Here is a 15,798-nt window from a genome sequence, read left to right on the forward strand (position 1 = left end):
GCCTCCCCGCTTTTAAGAGGTTTCAGAAATAGTCACTTCAGAAACAGAGAGGGGCTCTTGGCAGGCCCCCAGGCCAACCTCTAGATTTTACAGATGAGGAGACTGAGGTCCAGGGAAGGGAGAGGATTATTCCACGGCTCACACTTGAGGACAGGACCTGAGTCCTCTTGACCAAGTCCCAAGGACAGTGCTGGTGCGACCCCCTGGGCTTCCTGGCTCCACCTGACCGCACATCACCCCCTCTTCCTGGAATTTTCTACTTCTCTGACCTCTCCTTTCTGTCTCTTGCCTGGGATCCTTTTCCAGAGTCCTCTCCTTGGCCTGCTGCTTCCCTCACGCACCACCTATGGATCATCGTTTCCATGTGGCTTCCATCGCCACCTACACATCAATGCCAACCAAATTTTATTTTCAGACCCATACATCCAACTGGCAGTTGGACATTCAACTTGGATGTCCCTCAGCCCCTCAAAGTCTGTATCTTCAGTTGGTGACTTTGTCTCTGTTCTCCAACCCACTGGTACCACTGCCCACCCATTCACTGGAGTTAGAAACTCGGGGCCTACTCCTCACCTGTCCCTCTCCTTATTTCCAATTCTGACCATACAGGCCATCCTACACCTTCCTCAGAACTGCTCCCCACTCTCCATCCCTATTACTACTTTCCAGGCCTCCTCTCTTTCCTGCATCACTGCCTGGGCGACCTCCTGACCTTGCAAGACCGTCCTCCATCAAAGGCATCCTGAGGGATCTTTCTAAAATGCAAATCTGATCCAGTTATTGGTCTTGGGGGGTGTGGGGGGGTCATTATCCTCAAGCCCAAGCTCCTCAATGAGTCAAGCAAGGTTCCTCATGACTTGTCCCTCCTGCTATGGTCTCACCTCCTGTCTACCGCTCCCCTACACTCCATGCAGTGCTAAGCCTCTTTTTGCCCTACACTCCCCTAGCTTCATGCCTTTGCCCCTGCTGTCTGCTTGCGTTACTCTAAGCCTGTACATTCAGCTCAAGCATCACCACCTACAGGAAGCCCTCCTTGATGCTCATCCCCTCCAGGGCGAGGGAGGTGTCCCTCTGCTCTGGGGGCTCCCATAGAACTTAGAGCTTACTGGCCCCTACTGTGCTGTATTCTAGACTCAACTCCTACCTCCCCCACTAAACTGGGAGTTCCATGTGGGCAAAGTCTGTGTCTTGCTACTTTTAGTGTGCCCAGAACCTTGCTAAGCTTGTGGCCATCAGTAACGCTCAATAAACTTTTGCTAAAGGGAGGCCTGATCCACAGAATTGGTGACCTGGATGAAACCCAGGACTCCTGCCTCCCAGTCTGGTGCCCTTTCCACTTCAACTGCCCCCGATGCCAGGCTCGAATCAAACACAGTCACCTACAAACAAACCCACACACTGGATGCCATGCTCACTCAAAGCCTCAAACCAGCCGAGCCAACCACCAGGTGAAGGCTCTGAACAAGAGCTGGCAGCCACAAGGGCTCCACCTGCCAAGATGATTCACTCAGCTCCCCTGGCTGGGGGCGCAGGTGGATAAGCAACTGCGCGGTGCAGTTGGCATCTGCAGGAAGCGGTGGGGAGCAGCGGGGCTGTCCGCTAAGCTCTATCCTGAGGTTCTGGGACCGAGAAGACCTAGAGATCCTAGGTCCCTGCTGCACCTGCAGCCCAGGGAACTCGAGTTCAGAGAAAGGGAGTGAGTCTGCCCAGGTCCCTGGGTCAGGCAGTGACGGTACCAACCAGAGCACACTGCTTTCTGCAGAGGCAGGGAACGCCTTCTTTATGAACAGAAAGCCTGACTCTGCTGTCATTGGGCATCAGAGCCCACAGGGGGATCCATCCGAAAGGCTTCTCTGTCTGCTCACATCTCAGCAGGATGCAGCATTGACCTTGGCCTTCTCAGCCCACCCCCCTCGGTGAAAACCTTCTCCAGGGTTCAGAGAACCCATAAGACAATAGGCCGCTGGGGTTCAGGGCTGGTTTACAGGAACAGAACAGGGAGAGGCCACGCTCTCAGAAAGCACTGGAGGACAGCTCGCTGGTCTCCACTGCTGAAAAAAGACGGCATTGTGTTTGGAACAAAGCCCCACAAAGCCGCTGGCAGGGTGACACCCATTGGCGGATGCTCCTGTTAAGGACAGAGCAAACACTGTTACTGCAAAAGTGAGGTAGAGGCCAGGAGACAAGGAAAAATCACCCTGACGCGGTCAGAAAAGCTAACATTGAAGAGAAAGGGGGACTGATTAACTGGAAGTTCTTTTGCTGGAGAAAAGCTATTTGGAGAACGATGGCTCTTTTTTGTTGAAATACGTCTATTTCAGGCCCATTTTGTACTTATGCCCTTCCCCCATCTCTGAACTTTGTGTGCGTCCACTTCATTACATACATCATTCATGATGAAATCCTTTTTCCATCCTCCAAGCCAGGCATCCCTGGTTGTGAATCGGTCTGGCCATGTCACCTGGGTGGGCTTTCTACTGGTTCGGTACCGGCAAAGTAGAGGTCGCTGTTCTGCTCAGTTCAGAGATGGGGGAAGGGTTTCGTTTCCCACTAGGCAATCAACCAATTTTCTTGCCCAGTTGACAATCGCTTCCAAAGATGAGAAAAGGAGAGAAACGGTGGTCTTGACAAGGCTCTCCCCACCTCCAAAAGCCTGGTACAAAGCAGGCTGTATCTGGCTTCAGGGAAAAATCTGCTTTCTTTTCAAAAAGAGTTAATAAGACAGTCGAAACTGGGTCTTTAACAATAACACAAACAAGCAGTGTAATGCACCTCGATTACACTGGGGCAAACACACACACAAAACAGTAATAAAACCACCTGAAAGACAGAGACAGGAGCTCCTGCAAAACGATCATTTATAATTCAATGAAAATGTGGTTGTTGCAAAGAATACCTGTGAACAGGGACGTTCTGAAAGCTCCGAGTTAGCCAACGTGGAAGAATATTTCAAGTCCCACCATCCTATTAAAGCCTGGGAAGTCATTTGTCTTTCAGCGTGAAGGTGAAAGCCAAGGTCCTTGGCGTAATTATTCTCCACCAACGCAGTTCCGTTTAATCTGTATGCAGGCTGTGCAGCTAACGGACGGAGTTCAGCCAACTTCTTTCAGGCACAAGGCACAGATAACAGACAAATCGCTGAGCAGAACAGCGACCTCTACTTTGCGGGTACCGAACCAGTAGAAAGCCCACCCAGGTGACGTGGCCAGACCAATTCACAACCAGGGATGCCTGGCTTGGAGGATGGAAAAAGGATTTCATCATGAATGATGTATGTAATGAAGTGGACGCACACAAAGTTCAGAGATGGGGGAAGGGCTTCTGAGCACCCAGGCAGACTGGGGAGGAGGAGGAGGCACAGAGCAGAAATCTCCCTCCCTCCGCCCCCCAGTTCTTAGACCAGAGCTGCTGAGAACTCCCAGCAAATGGGGGCTCCTTTGGCATCAGAATAGTCTGTCTGATTCTCCCTTCTTTAACAAAAGAGAAGCTGGCCTACTGATTAATGCGGCAGCTTAATTAATTAGGAAGTCCCTTAGGGTGTGAATGCTGGCAGCAGGGAGGATCTCTAACCTGGAAATAACCGCTTTGGAAATGCGTCAGTGTTTGCTGACTCGGAGCAACCGTACCTGACAAAGATCCAGGTACCACACACGTTAATGAATATCTGATGGTGTGAGGGTCCCTCCGGGAAGCTTGAGATATAGGTTTGGAGAAAAATGTGGTGCTGGATCCTTGCAGCCATGCTCAGAGGCGATCATTCACAGTCAGAGCTGGGACGTTCAGGTCATCTAAATGCTGTGTTGCCTGGAGGACTTGTTACATCACAGGTTTCTGGGCACACCCGCTGGAGAGTCTGCTTCAGGCCCAAGAATCTGCCCTTCTGACACACTCCCAGATGCTGGTGCCGCTGGCCTGCGGACCCCACTCTGAGTAGTGCTGATGTAAACCAGTGGATTTCAGATTGGTTTCAGCAGTAGAAGGTTCTTGTTGAAAAGATACCATAATATATTAAATAGATAAAGGCCGTATTTAATTAAGGGGCTCACAGTTGTATTATATACTTATAGTCCATCATCAACACAATGAGTTGTGGTTGATGCCTTTAACTCACAGGTTATGGGGGATGGTTGCAGATTTCTGACAGTCTCAGAATCCAAATTATTTGTCTTATGTTTTCCTTGCACACACAGATCAGTAGTTACAAACAGTGTGTGTGTGTGTGTATATATACATATATCTATGTGTATATATGTACATACACATACAGTCATGCGTTCCATAACGTTTTGGTCATTGATGAATCACATCTATGATGGTGGCCCAATAACATTATGTGGGAGTTGAAATATTCCTATTGCCTCGTGATGTCATAGCCGTCATAACATTGCAGCACAAAGCATTACTCAGGTGTTTGTGGTGATGCTGGTGTAAACAAACCTATTGTACTGCCAGTTGTATAAAAATATAGCACATACAATTATGCATAGTACACATTTGATAATGGCAATAAATGACTATGTTACTAGTGTATGCATTTACTATACTTTTTATCATTATTTTAGTGTGTATGTTTCTTATAAAGTTTGCTGTAAAAGAGTATGCCGTGTTATGCCGACAGCAGCCTCATACACCACGTGTTTACTGTGTCTGGATTGCCTCGTTTACTTTCGCGTTTGACCTACTCTTGTGTTGTTTTCTACAAAAACATGCTGTACAGGCTTGTAGCCTGGAAGCAATAGGCTATCCCACATGGCCTACGTGTGTAGTAGGCTGTACCATCCAGGCTTGTGTAAGTGCCCTCTATGATGTTCGCACAATGACGAGATGGCCTAACGACACATTTCTCAGAATGTATCCCCCGTCATTCCTTAAGCAGCGCTTGGCTATATATGTAAATATTGTTTTATCACCTGGCCTTGCACTCTCAGGATGCTCATCAGTTAAAGGGAAGTAGCAGGAAGAGCTTTGTTGAGAAGCCTGTGCCACATAGATCATCCTGGCACCAGAGGCCACCTTGGCGGTGCTCTCCAGGGTGTTAGGTTTGATAACTAATAGGTATGAGCATGTGTGTGGATTTTGCTTTCTTAAAAAAGCAAAAGCAAATAGATAAAATTATGCTTTAAAAATGAGACCCTAGCAACTTACTTCATCTCTCTGAGCCTTGATTCCCTAACAACTAATAACACCTACCCCGTAGAGTTATTGAACAGATCAGAGGAGGTCATTACTATAAAAGTAGTTTGCAAACCATAAAGTGCATTGCTCAAATGAGCCTTCTATCCTGAATACAGATATCCTCATTCCTTCAAACTTGGGCCAGTTTATACTATACCAGGGGTTTCAACCAATGGCTACAGGCTAGAGCCACCTGCCGGCCCCACCCAGACCAATTGAATCAGAATCTCTGGGCTCCACGTCAATATTTTTTTAACTGCTCTCCAGGGGACTTTAATGAGTAGCCAGGATTACTCCATATTTCCTCCTGAGTTTCATACAAAATCCTGCCAAATTGCTCTCATTGCTTCTAGATGGCCACTAGCAATAAAAAGAAAGAGGAGAAAATGCCCCTAACCAGAGGCTGACTTTTCCACTGCTGTTGGCCGGAAAGGGGGTTTTTTAATAACCTCAGCTACTAATTCTGGAGCACCCATAGATGCTGGGCGACTTACATACATTATCCCTTTTAATCCTCCCCACACCTCTGTGAGGTAGCTATCGTTCTTCCCTGTTTCTAAAATAGCTTTGTCCGGTCAGTGTGGCTCAGTGGTTGAGCGTTGACCTATGAACCAGGAAGTCACGGTTCGATTCCAGGTCAGGGCACATGCTTAGGTTGCGGGCTTGATCCCCAGAGTGGGGTGTACAGAAGGCAGTCGATCAATGATTCTTTCTCATCATTGATGTTTATATCTCTCCCTCTGTGAAATCAGTAAAAATATATTTTAAAAATAAAAAAAATAGCTTTATTGAGATACCACATACTATACAATTCACCCACTTAATCACTGTGGTTTTGATTTGCTTTGCTTTGCTTTGCTTTGCTGGCTAATGATGCCGTATCTTTGGAGAAAAGTGCTTTCAGACACTTTGCCTATAAAATTCAGCAGCTTTTAGTGCATTCACAAAGTTGTGACTATCACCGCAATCATTTTTAGAATATTTTCATCACCTCCAAAAACACCCCACACCCCTTAGCTGCACCCCACACACACACACAACTTCTCCCATCTCCCCCAGCCCTAGGCACCAGGGAACTGGCTTTCCTTTCTGTCCCTATGGGTTTGGGTATTCTGGACATCTCACATCAATGGAATCCTGCAATATGTGGTCCTCTGTGACTGGCTTCTTTCACGTAACGTAATGTCTTCAAGGTTCGTGCATGTTGTAGCGTGGATCGGTGCTTTATTCCTTTCTATGGTCAAATAATATCCCATTGTATGGACATATCATATTTTATCCATCCATTGGTCATTCGTTGAACATTTGGGTTGTTTCCACTTTGGAGAGATTATGAATAACACGGCTGTGAACATTCATGTACAAGTTTTTGTGTAAGCATGTTCTCCTTTCTATTGGCTGCATACCTGGGAGTGTAGCTGCTGTCATATGGTATGGGTCTATGTTTAGCCTGTTGGAGAGCTGCCAGACCCAAAGTGGTTGCACCATTCGACATTCCTGCTAGCAGTTTGAGGGTTACCGCTTCTCCCATCCTCACCAACACTTGTGATTATCTGTCCTTTCTTATTACAGCCACCCTCGTGGGTGTGACGTGGAATCTCGCTGTGGTTTTGATTTATTTGCTTTGATGGCTAATGATGCTGGGCATCGCTTCCTGTGCTTCTCAGCCATTCACATATCTTTGGAGAAATGTCCTTTCAGACACTTTGCCTATTTTCTAACTGGCCTATTTGTCTTTCTATTACTGAGCTGCAATAGTTCTTTACATATTCTAGATACTAGTTCCTTATCAGATCTATCATCTGCAAAAAATGTTCTCGCGCCCTGACAGGTTTGGCTCAGTGGGTAGAGCGTCGGCCTGCAGACTCAAGGGGTCCCAGGTTTGATTCCGGTCAAGGGCATGTACCTTGGTTGTGGGCACATCCCCAGTAGGGAGTGTGCAGGAGGCAGCTGATTGATGTTTCTCTCTCATTGATGTTTCTAACTCTCTATCCCTCTCCCTTCCTCTCTGTAAAAAAATCAATAAAAATATTTTTTTAAAATGTTCTTGCATTCTGTGGTCTTTTTGCGTTGTGTCCTTTAAAGCACAAAGTTTTTCATGTTGATGATGTCCGACGTATCTATCTTTTATTTTGTTGCTTGTGTTTTTGGTGTCATATCTAATACAAGGTCAAAGATTTATTGGGGTTTCCTTCTAAGGGTTTTGCAGTTTTAGCTCTTACATTAGGTCTTTGATCCATTTTGAGTTCATTTTTATATCTGTTGTCAGGTAGGGGTCTAGCTCCCCCCTCTCACTTTTATAATGGAGGAAATCGAAGCTCAAACGGCTAGTAACCTTTCCAGAGCTGAACTGTTCCGATGCAGCAGCCCTGCGTTGCTACACGGCTTCCAAAGAGCCACGGTTTGTTATTGGTGGTGGTTGGGAGAGGAGGCAGGGGAAGGGGCTATGGAGGCAGATCCCCCAGAGGAGCTTGTCACCCAGAACATGCACATGCACTGTTCTTAGTAAAGGGACCAGCCACTGAGCAGAGCACAATGAGCAACAGCACAGGGCAGGATGTGAGCAGCCTCAAGGGGTCGCTAAACCCAGAGGAGGCCTGTGACCTCACTCCCAGCACCTCTGCAGCCAGCCCTTATCTGCTCAAATGTCCTCCTAATCACTGAGCTCTAGCCTCAGGCCAGGTCATCTGTGTCTTTTATTTTTTTGTGTTTTGTTGTTGTTAATCCTCACCAGAGGATATGTTTTTATTGATTTTTTTCTTTTTAAGGGAGAGAAACATTGATGTGAGAGAGAAACATTGATCAGTTGCCTCGGCTGTGCACCCTGACCAAGGATCAAACACACAACCTAGGCATGTACCCTAATTAGAAATCGAACCGCAACCTTTTGGTGCACAGGACACGCTCCAACCAACTGAGCCACCCAGCCAGGGCTGTCTGATGTCTTTTGGACACAGAAGAAGGGAAAGAGACTTGGCCGGCTCCAGAGTTGTTCAGCCAGAGGAGGTCTCCTGTGAGAGGGCTCAGTTAGTTTCCCAACCCTGAGTCCTTGTTGACAGTGGATCCGGAGACACCAAGGTCAGGTGACCAGCATTGACAGGAAAGGCCACTTGGTAGTGCTGTTAAAAAACTGATGGTTCTTGCCCAGCCGGTGTGGCTCAGAGGTTGAGCATCGACCTATGAACCAGGAGATCATGGTTCAGTTCCCGGTTAGGGCACATGGCCGGGTTATGGGTTCAATCCCTAATGTGGGGCGTACAGGAGGCCACCGATCAATGATTCTCTCTCATCATTGATGTTTCTAGCTCTCTCTTCCCCTCCCTTCCTCTCTGAAATCAATAAAAATATATGTTTTTCAAAAACTGATGGTTCTGGAAATCCAGCAATGACCTTAAAACCATGGGAAGCAAGATAAGAGGTTATACGAGGCAGCTGAGGGGAAACCAGAGGGCTGAAGAGGAGCCTTCTCATTTACAGTTTGTGATGGAAACGACAACTGGGCTGCATCTAACCTGCATAAACAACCAGAAACAGGAAGGTCTGCTCACTTTCCTGAAACCCAGGTTACAGGCACAACACACTGGGAAGGCCAAGACGGTCACAGTTTGTCGTGTCATTCACTGCAAACGGACTCAGTCTTAATAAAGTAAGCTATAGACGCACTGCGCTGTCATCACTCATCCTCACACACAGATGAAAAAACAGATGCTCAGAAAGACCAGCTGACTTGTCCAAGGTCACACAGAGAGTGAGTGAAGGAGCCAGACTTTGAACCCAGAAGCTGGAACCAAGCCCAGAGCTCTTCCCAGGCCCCAGAAGCAGTCCCTCTGGGTAGAAGCCAGGATGGTGTCCTGCTCCCATGACACCTGGGCCCCTCCACACACTCAGGCCGCTCAGCACCTCCAAGGGCAAAGTGTCCTCAAGGAAATGAGAGCCCAAGTAACAGTGTTTGAATAAATTATAACACTAATTTGCATAATCAACACATTTGAAAAGTAAATCATAATCACATCTCACACTTCTTGTGCATCTCAGCAAGTGCCAGGCATTATGTGAAACCCTTTACCCGCCTGCGTTCATTTAATCATCACAGCAGCACTGAGAGGTCGGTACTAATGTTACTCCCATCTTAAAGACAGAGAATCTAAGAAGGCAGCCGAGGACTTTGAACTTTCCAGAGGTATTTGATTTCTGCTAAGAACATACATGTCCAGCCATATCCCCACCATCAGCTCTCCAAGGTGACCCCATGCGAGGATGACAGCAGGTGTGGCCAACCTGTGATGTTAAATAAGAGCTTCAGAACCCCTGAGGGTGCTCAGGGCATGGACTCAAATCAGACGCAATTCCACAGGGAGCAGTGTTAAACAGTCAGAGCTGCTCGGAGCTATCACTCATTCCCCCCGCCCCCCCCCCCCCCCCCCGCCGCCCCCAAATTAAACTATCAAAGGGGGGAAAAAGCTAACAGCTTCTTAAAATGTGCTAACACAGTGACAGAATTAAAGTGGAAATTCAGGATTTCAAAGACGAGTCAGGAGATTCTGTTCCAAGTGAGGGGCAGATGGCTCTCCCTGCCAAACAAGCAGGAGACAGAAAAAGCGTCTGAGTCAGGGGGAAGCAGGCCAGCGCCACTCCGAAGAGCCGCAAATTAAAAACCAATTATGCAAGGCTTGCTGCAAAATCTCAGCGGGCTGCCTTTATGTGTCAAATCACTAAAAACACAAGCATGCGCACGCCAGCATTTACCCAGCACATCAGCTGGTTGGGGGGCAACTCTTTCTGCTCAGGCTAAACATGCTGAACATTTTTGTCTTTTTGGCGGAATGAACTCCGGAGAACCACCTGTGGCTGAGAGTGAGCACACCTTCCAGGGCCACCCTACCGTCCCCAGATTCATGCAAAGGTGAAAACTTTCTAAATGTCCTCCAAGTCCCTGGGAGAAGTTGGAAAATGACCAGCGCGAAATCCACAGACAGCTAAGTCTCCTCTCGGGCTCTGAAGACGACGACGAGGACCTGGGGAACGAGGACCTGGAAGGGCAGTCGGCGATGGAATGCACAGAATCCTGAAGGTGAGGCCCTCGGAATGTGCCCTGACAAGGATCAGAAGAGCCCGAGGAGACGTATAATGAACAAGGTCATCCCTGAGCTTCCGAAACATACCGGTTCCCGGGACTGCCCTCAGACATCCTGAGTCCACGGGCCTGAGCGGGGTCTGACACTTTTATTTACGAGAAGTTCCCCAAGCGGTTTTGGTGATCAGCCAAGTTTGGGAATCGTTGGTTGGATCTTCATTGAGTTCTTTTTTTTCTGCCTGAAGTCGCTAAAGTTCAGAAACAGAAAAGCAAATGGACAATGCTTGGAGGTAAGAATGGAGAGTTATAGAAATCAAGGCAGAGGACATTTAAGTGGCTTGCCAAGCTGACACAGCTAATTCATGTTCAAAACAACAAGCCTGTATATAAAACTACAGTCTATGCAAGGCAGCGCACACAGGCTGGTAGAAATAAAAAGAAACGTCAGATCTAGTCCCGACCCTTGGGACCTACAAACAGGACTCAAACTCAGAAGCAGGCTGGTGACACAGTGTGAAGTGGGCTGGGTATAAGGCAACAGGGAGCAGTGAGGTCTGTGGTAAACTGAAGACTGCAGGCTGACACAGTGAGCATCTACTGCTCAGCGGTAGCTTTCATTGCATAGAAGGGTGTGGGCCTAGAGTGGCCAGATAGTCTGGTTTTTTAAAAGAAGCCAAAAAGTTCACATTTCCTGGCTTTTAAATATAGCAACTCATTCAATTTAAAAAAAAAGAACAAAAAAAGCAAAAAAAAAAAAAAGCACTGTGAGGGCCAACAAGATTCATCTGTAGGCTGACTCCTGCCCATGGAACGACAGTTTGCAGCCTCTTTCCTAAAAGGTCATCCAGTCCAACTTCCCTTGAACTTGAGACCCCGCTAGAGCCCTGCCGTGGCACAGAGAGGGAGGGGTCCCATCTAGCAGGTGGTTAAGTTAGTGCCTGGTTTGTATCTGTGTGTGGAAGGGTGGAACTTCTGGCCTTCCCATCTGCCCCCTGCCCCCACCAGCCACACTGAAAATGCATCCCAAGCCCAGAGGCAGGGTGTGGGCCCTGCAGCCACAGCAGCCCACGCATAGATGACCCAGGAAGGACCACAATTTTCAGGCCAATAGGGACTGGTTAAGTCCAGCTGAAACGGTAGAAAGAAAAGTGTGTAGAAAGAAAAGCTCTAGAGAAAGCCAGAGAGCAAAACTGTCTTGAGAAGGAATATTGGAAAGGAAAGAAGAACAAAAAGACAAGAAAGAAGAGGAAAAGGTGGGTGGAGGGAGGTAGAAGAGGGTAAAGAGGGGATAAACGGTGATGGAAGGAGACTTGATGGGGTGGTGAACATACAATACAATATACAGATGATGTGTTATAGAACTGTACATCTGAAACCTATATCATTAACCAATGTTACCCCAATAAATTCAATTTTTTAAAAAAGGCAAGAAAGAAGCATGCGCTCACTCTAAAAATCCCATAACCCAAAATATAGCATCCCCGGATCCTAGTCAGCCATCAAAACCAGCAGTCTGGCCACTCACCACCCACTTGGTCTGCTTAATTTTTCTTCACCATATTGACTACTACATGGCCTTTTATTTCTGGATGCCCCCACTACACTATACAGTTCCAAGAGAAAGGACGGGGGAGCTTGTCTACTTTGTTTATGGCTCAGTTCCCAGTGCCTGGCACATAGTAGGTGTGCTTAGCAAATATTTGTTGGACAAATGGACTGCAGGCAAGCAGTTGGCACCAAAACAGTTTAGCATTATGTGTCAACCACATTATAATAACATCAGCACAAAACACCTATCGTTAAACTTAATTCAGCCAGTTTTCTTTTACCAAACTGCTTCGTGGATTTGCACATGGCCCAAGAGACTACTGGTCTCTGAGGTGGACAGTCTAAGAGGGTTGCTCTGACAGGGCTGCCTGCACGGCCGCTCGGCCCACTCTCTCTCCAAGCCTGGGAGACAATGCGGCCACAGAACTGCCAGACTCAGCACTAATTGGGCCATGTCATCAAAATGATCCAATGTTCCGGGCCGGGTTCATTCCACCCCACCCGCTTCCTCAACCTGATAGAGGGGCAGCCACAGCATAAGGTTAAAAAGCTTTGGCTCTGAAGTTAGCTTTCCAGCTGCATGACCTTCGCCCTCTCCAAGCCTTGTTAACCTCATCCATCATGTGGGCATAACAATGATAATAGTAACAGTAATTACTTCCAAGGGCTCTTGTGCAAGTTCAATGAGATATTTCACAAAGAGCGCCCAGCACCGTGCCTGGTGCTTGGCTCAGTGCATCTGAGATGTGGCTATTGCAGCAGCAGCCTTGTCATCAGCCCAGACTCCAGTGTTGCCACTTTCCTGAGTGACTTGACTCCCTCCTCCTAGGACCTCATATTCCTCTTTTCTAACATGGGAAAAACCCAGTCACCAGGATGGATCAGGAAGGGAATAAACGAGATCACGCATGTTAAACAGCACAGGTCCTAGTATACAGTCAATGCTTAATAAATGTGAACTAGGATATTTTATAATTCAAGGAACTTTACTAATCTAAGATGCCTGTGTGAAAACCCACCGAAGGCAGTTTGCCATATGCAAAGAAGTATTTGGGGCATGAGGTTCTGCAACCACTTTATGTTTTAGTTGCTCTAAGAATCAGCACCAGCACCCCAAACACCCACCCACCTTGAGTCTAACCCAGGAAGCATTTGGAGGTCAGTTCCCAGTGCAGGGCTGGCCTTACTTCCTGCCAGCACAGTCTACTTCGCCCTCCCCGCCACCCCCCACCCCACCCCCACCCCCAGCGATGCTGCAGGGTGACGGGAGGGAGAGGCATGCAAATGCGCCCCAGCAATGGCTTGTTATCTTCACGGCCCGGATGGCACATGTTTGTGGGCACCTGTGAAGACAGCACATCACTGTCAGGTACAGAGCACATGTCACCAATTTGGGGGAGGCTGTGAAATGTAAAAATACGCAACCCAAATAAAGCCCCCCGCCCCCCACCCCCCGCCACCACCAAAAAAAGAAGGCTTCTCCAGCACCTTTTGTAGAGAGAAGAGGTGGTAACTCCACTTCCCAGGCAAGTCTCTGGTGGGCCAGCCCCTGACTAAGGCTTTCATAAGCACTGAAGCCTCAGCAGCCCAGTGATGCGCCTCGGGTACTGGTTTAAAGGGTGATTCTACTGTGGAACGATCCCAGAAACTGGTGCTTTCGAGATATGAGCCTGGGAAGGTGAATAGCAAAAGACCAAAGGCAAGCACCCTCGGAAAAGAAAACAGAAGTCCCCAGTGCAGGTGAGCATTAGTGCTGGGAACACCCCCAGCCCACTTTCCCAGGGCTTGCCATTTGGCCAAAGGCCTGAGGTCCCCATCTGACAGCATAGCTGCCCACCTGAAAGGGAGAAGGAGCCTGTGGTGGGAGAAGAATTCTAAGTAAGCCAAGAAGTGCTATGGACAGCACATTGATCTACAACGTTAATTCACAAGAATGTCATTACCATCAACTCTCATCTTGAAATCATTAGTGGGCATCTATCATGCATCTAATCTAGGTGTTTCAAGTGCAAATGTCTACAGTAGGGGCCAAGCAGTTAAGTAAATGAAGGCAGCTGGTGGTAACAAAAGCAAAACCAACAGTGGAAGAAAAATTAAGAATAATAGGGAGGTGTGGGGGCCTGTGGCAAACTGGAAAGAGGAAAGAAGTGAGGGGTCTCGGCGTTCCGTGTAGCTGCTGCCATACCAGAACGGGGCACCTGTGAGCAGATCTTCCACGGTTTTAATCAAAGATTAAAATCCAACTTTTTAAGTGACGTGTTGGTTCAAGTTTCTTTTAAAACATTGTGCAGGCCAAACAAAACACATCTGAGAGCCAGATCCAGGATGCAAATGGCCAGTTTGCCACCCCTGGCCAAGCCCCAGCAGCCCTTCTCTGCAGTTTTTATGGTATTCCTGGGGAGAGCAAGGGCCGAGCAGTAGCTGCATAACATACCCAACTCTCCCCTGCCAGTACCCAGACACCCTTTTCCACGCAAGAGCCCCTCTCTTTGGAATGTCCAGCCCTCCGAGCTCCATCCTAAAGCATGAGCCCCCTCCAGGGAACCTTTGCCTGTGAATGCTCCTCATCAGAACTGCTGAGCACCTGATACTCAGCTGCTTCCCCTGTCCTGTCCCCGACACCTGTCCGCAGCCACCTCTCCCCTCCCACCACTGGCTCCTTCTCCCTTCCAGGTGGGCAGCTATTCTCTCAAGCCTTTGGCCAAATGGCAAGCCCTGGGAAAGTGGGCTGGGGACGTTCCCAGCACTAATGCTCACCTGCACTGGGGACTTCTGCTTCTCACCAGCCCCCAGGGAAAAGCAGCTCTTCTGCAAGCGAGGCTCATGAGAGCTACAGCTGCAAGGGACCCAAGGAGGGAGTGCTCCGTGTGTGGGTCCCCTGCAAACATCTAAGGCAGACGACATGGGTGGCTGAGGCCAAGCCCAGCTCTGGCAGCTCCTTGAGAAGAAAGGCCTTACCATCCTTTCTCCAAGTTCCCATGTTCAGCTGCAGCCTGGGGCCAAGGGTATTAGAGCAATGACATGACTAATGATCATTTTAAAGATAACGCAATATTAGTGTTCTCTTGTATACTTTTCAAAGCATGTGCACAGTTCCATGATCTCCCTTGGTCTTCCCAACACCCCAGAGAGACTGCCAATATATTACCACTTGGGTTGCGGGTGAATTTCCCGCCAAAATATAAGATGGCGCGTTAAAATGCCTATATCTTTTGAAGTATGGGTTCGATTGAAATGAAATATTTGGTAACACGCAGTTACAATCGGCCCGAGTTTACACGTTTCCCGCACTCCACCGCAAATCTATATGAACCGAGTTTAAGACGGCTCCCGCGGAGTACGCGCAAGTCACGCGAGCCGACTTAACTCGTTTCCCGCAACCCAAGTGTTACTATTACCATTATTATTTTTAAAGACATTGCATTTTTTATTTTATTATTTTTTTCATCCTCACCCAAGGACATGCTTAGAGAGAGGGAGGGAGAAATATCAATGTGAGAGAGAAACATCAATAAGTTGCCTTCTGTATGCTCCCCGACTGAGCATCAAACCTACAACCCAGCCCTAACCAGTTTGGCTCAGTGGATAGAGCGTCGGTCTGCGAACTGAAGGGTCCCAGGTTTGATTCTGGTCAAGGGCATGTACCTTGGTTGCTGGCACATCCCCAGTAGGGGGTGTGCAAGAGGCAGCTGATTGATGTTTCTCTCTCATCAATGTTTCTCTCTATCCCTCTCCCTTCCTCTCTGTAAAAAATCAATAAAATATATTTAAAAAAACAAACAAACAAACAAAAAAAACCTACAACCCAGGTATGTGCCCTGAGCAGGAATTGAACCAGCAACCTTTTGGTGCACGGGACAACGTTCAAATAACTGAGTCACTCTAGCTGGGCCCAATATATTATTATTCATTATTGTTATTAATCACTCTTCCCTTGGCCCCTCAAAGAATCAGAGGTTCAACATCCTGTCCTCACCAGACCTCTCAAACTTTACCATGTC

General features: G+C 47.9%; 1 protein-coding gene across 5 annotated transcripts in view; it reads right to left on the reverse strand.

Annotated features, from left to right (window-relative positions):
- Positions 1-15,798, reverse strand: part of JDP2 (Jun dimerization protein 2) — a 39,244-nt gene that overhangs the window by 13,330 nt on the left and 10,116 nt on the right. The window lies entirely within an intron of this gene.

This window comes from Myotis yumanensis, unplaced genomic scaffold (genome assembly GCF_028538775.1).
Source record: "Myotis yumanensis isolate MYYU_CA2020_CCGP unplaced genomic scaffold, mMyoYum1.0.hap1 SCAF_1, whole genome shotgun sequence".
NCBI lineage: Eukaryota > Metazoa > Chordata > Mammalia > Chiroptera > Vespertilionidae > Myotis > Myotis yumanensis.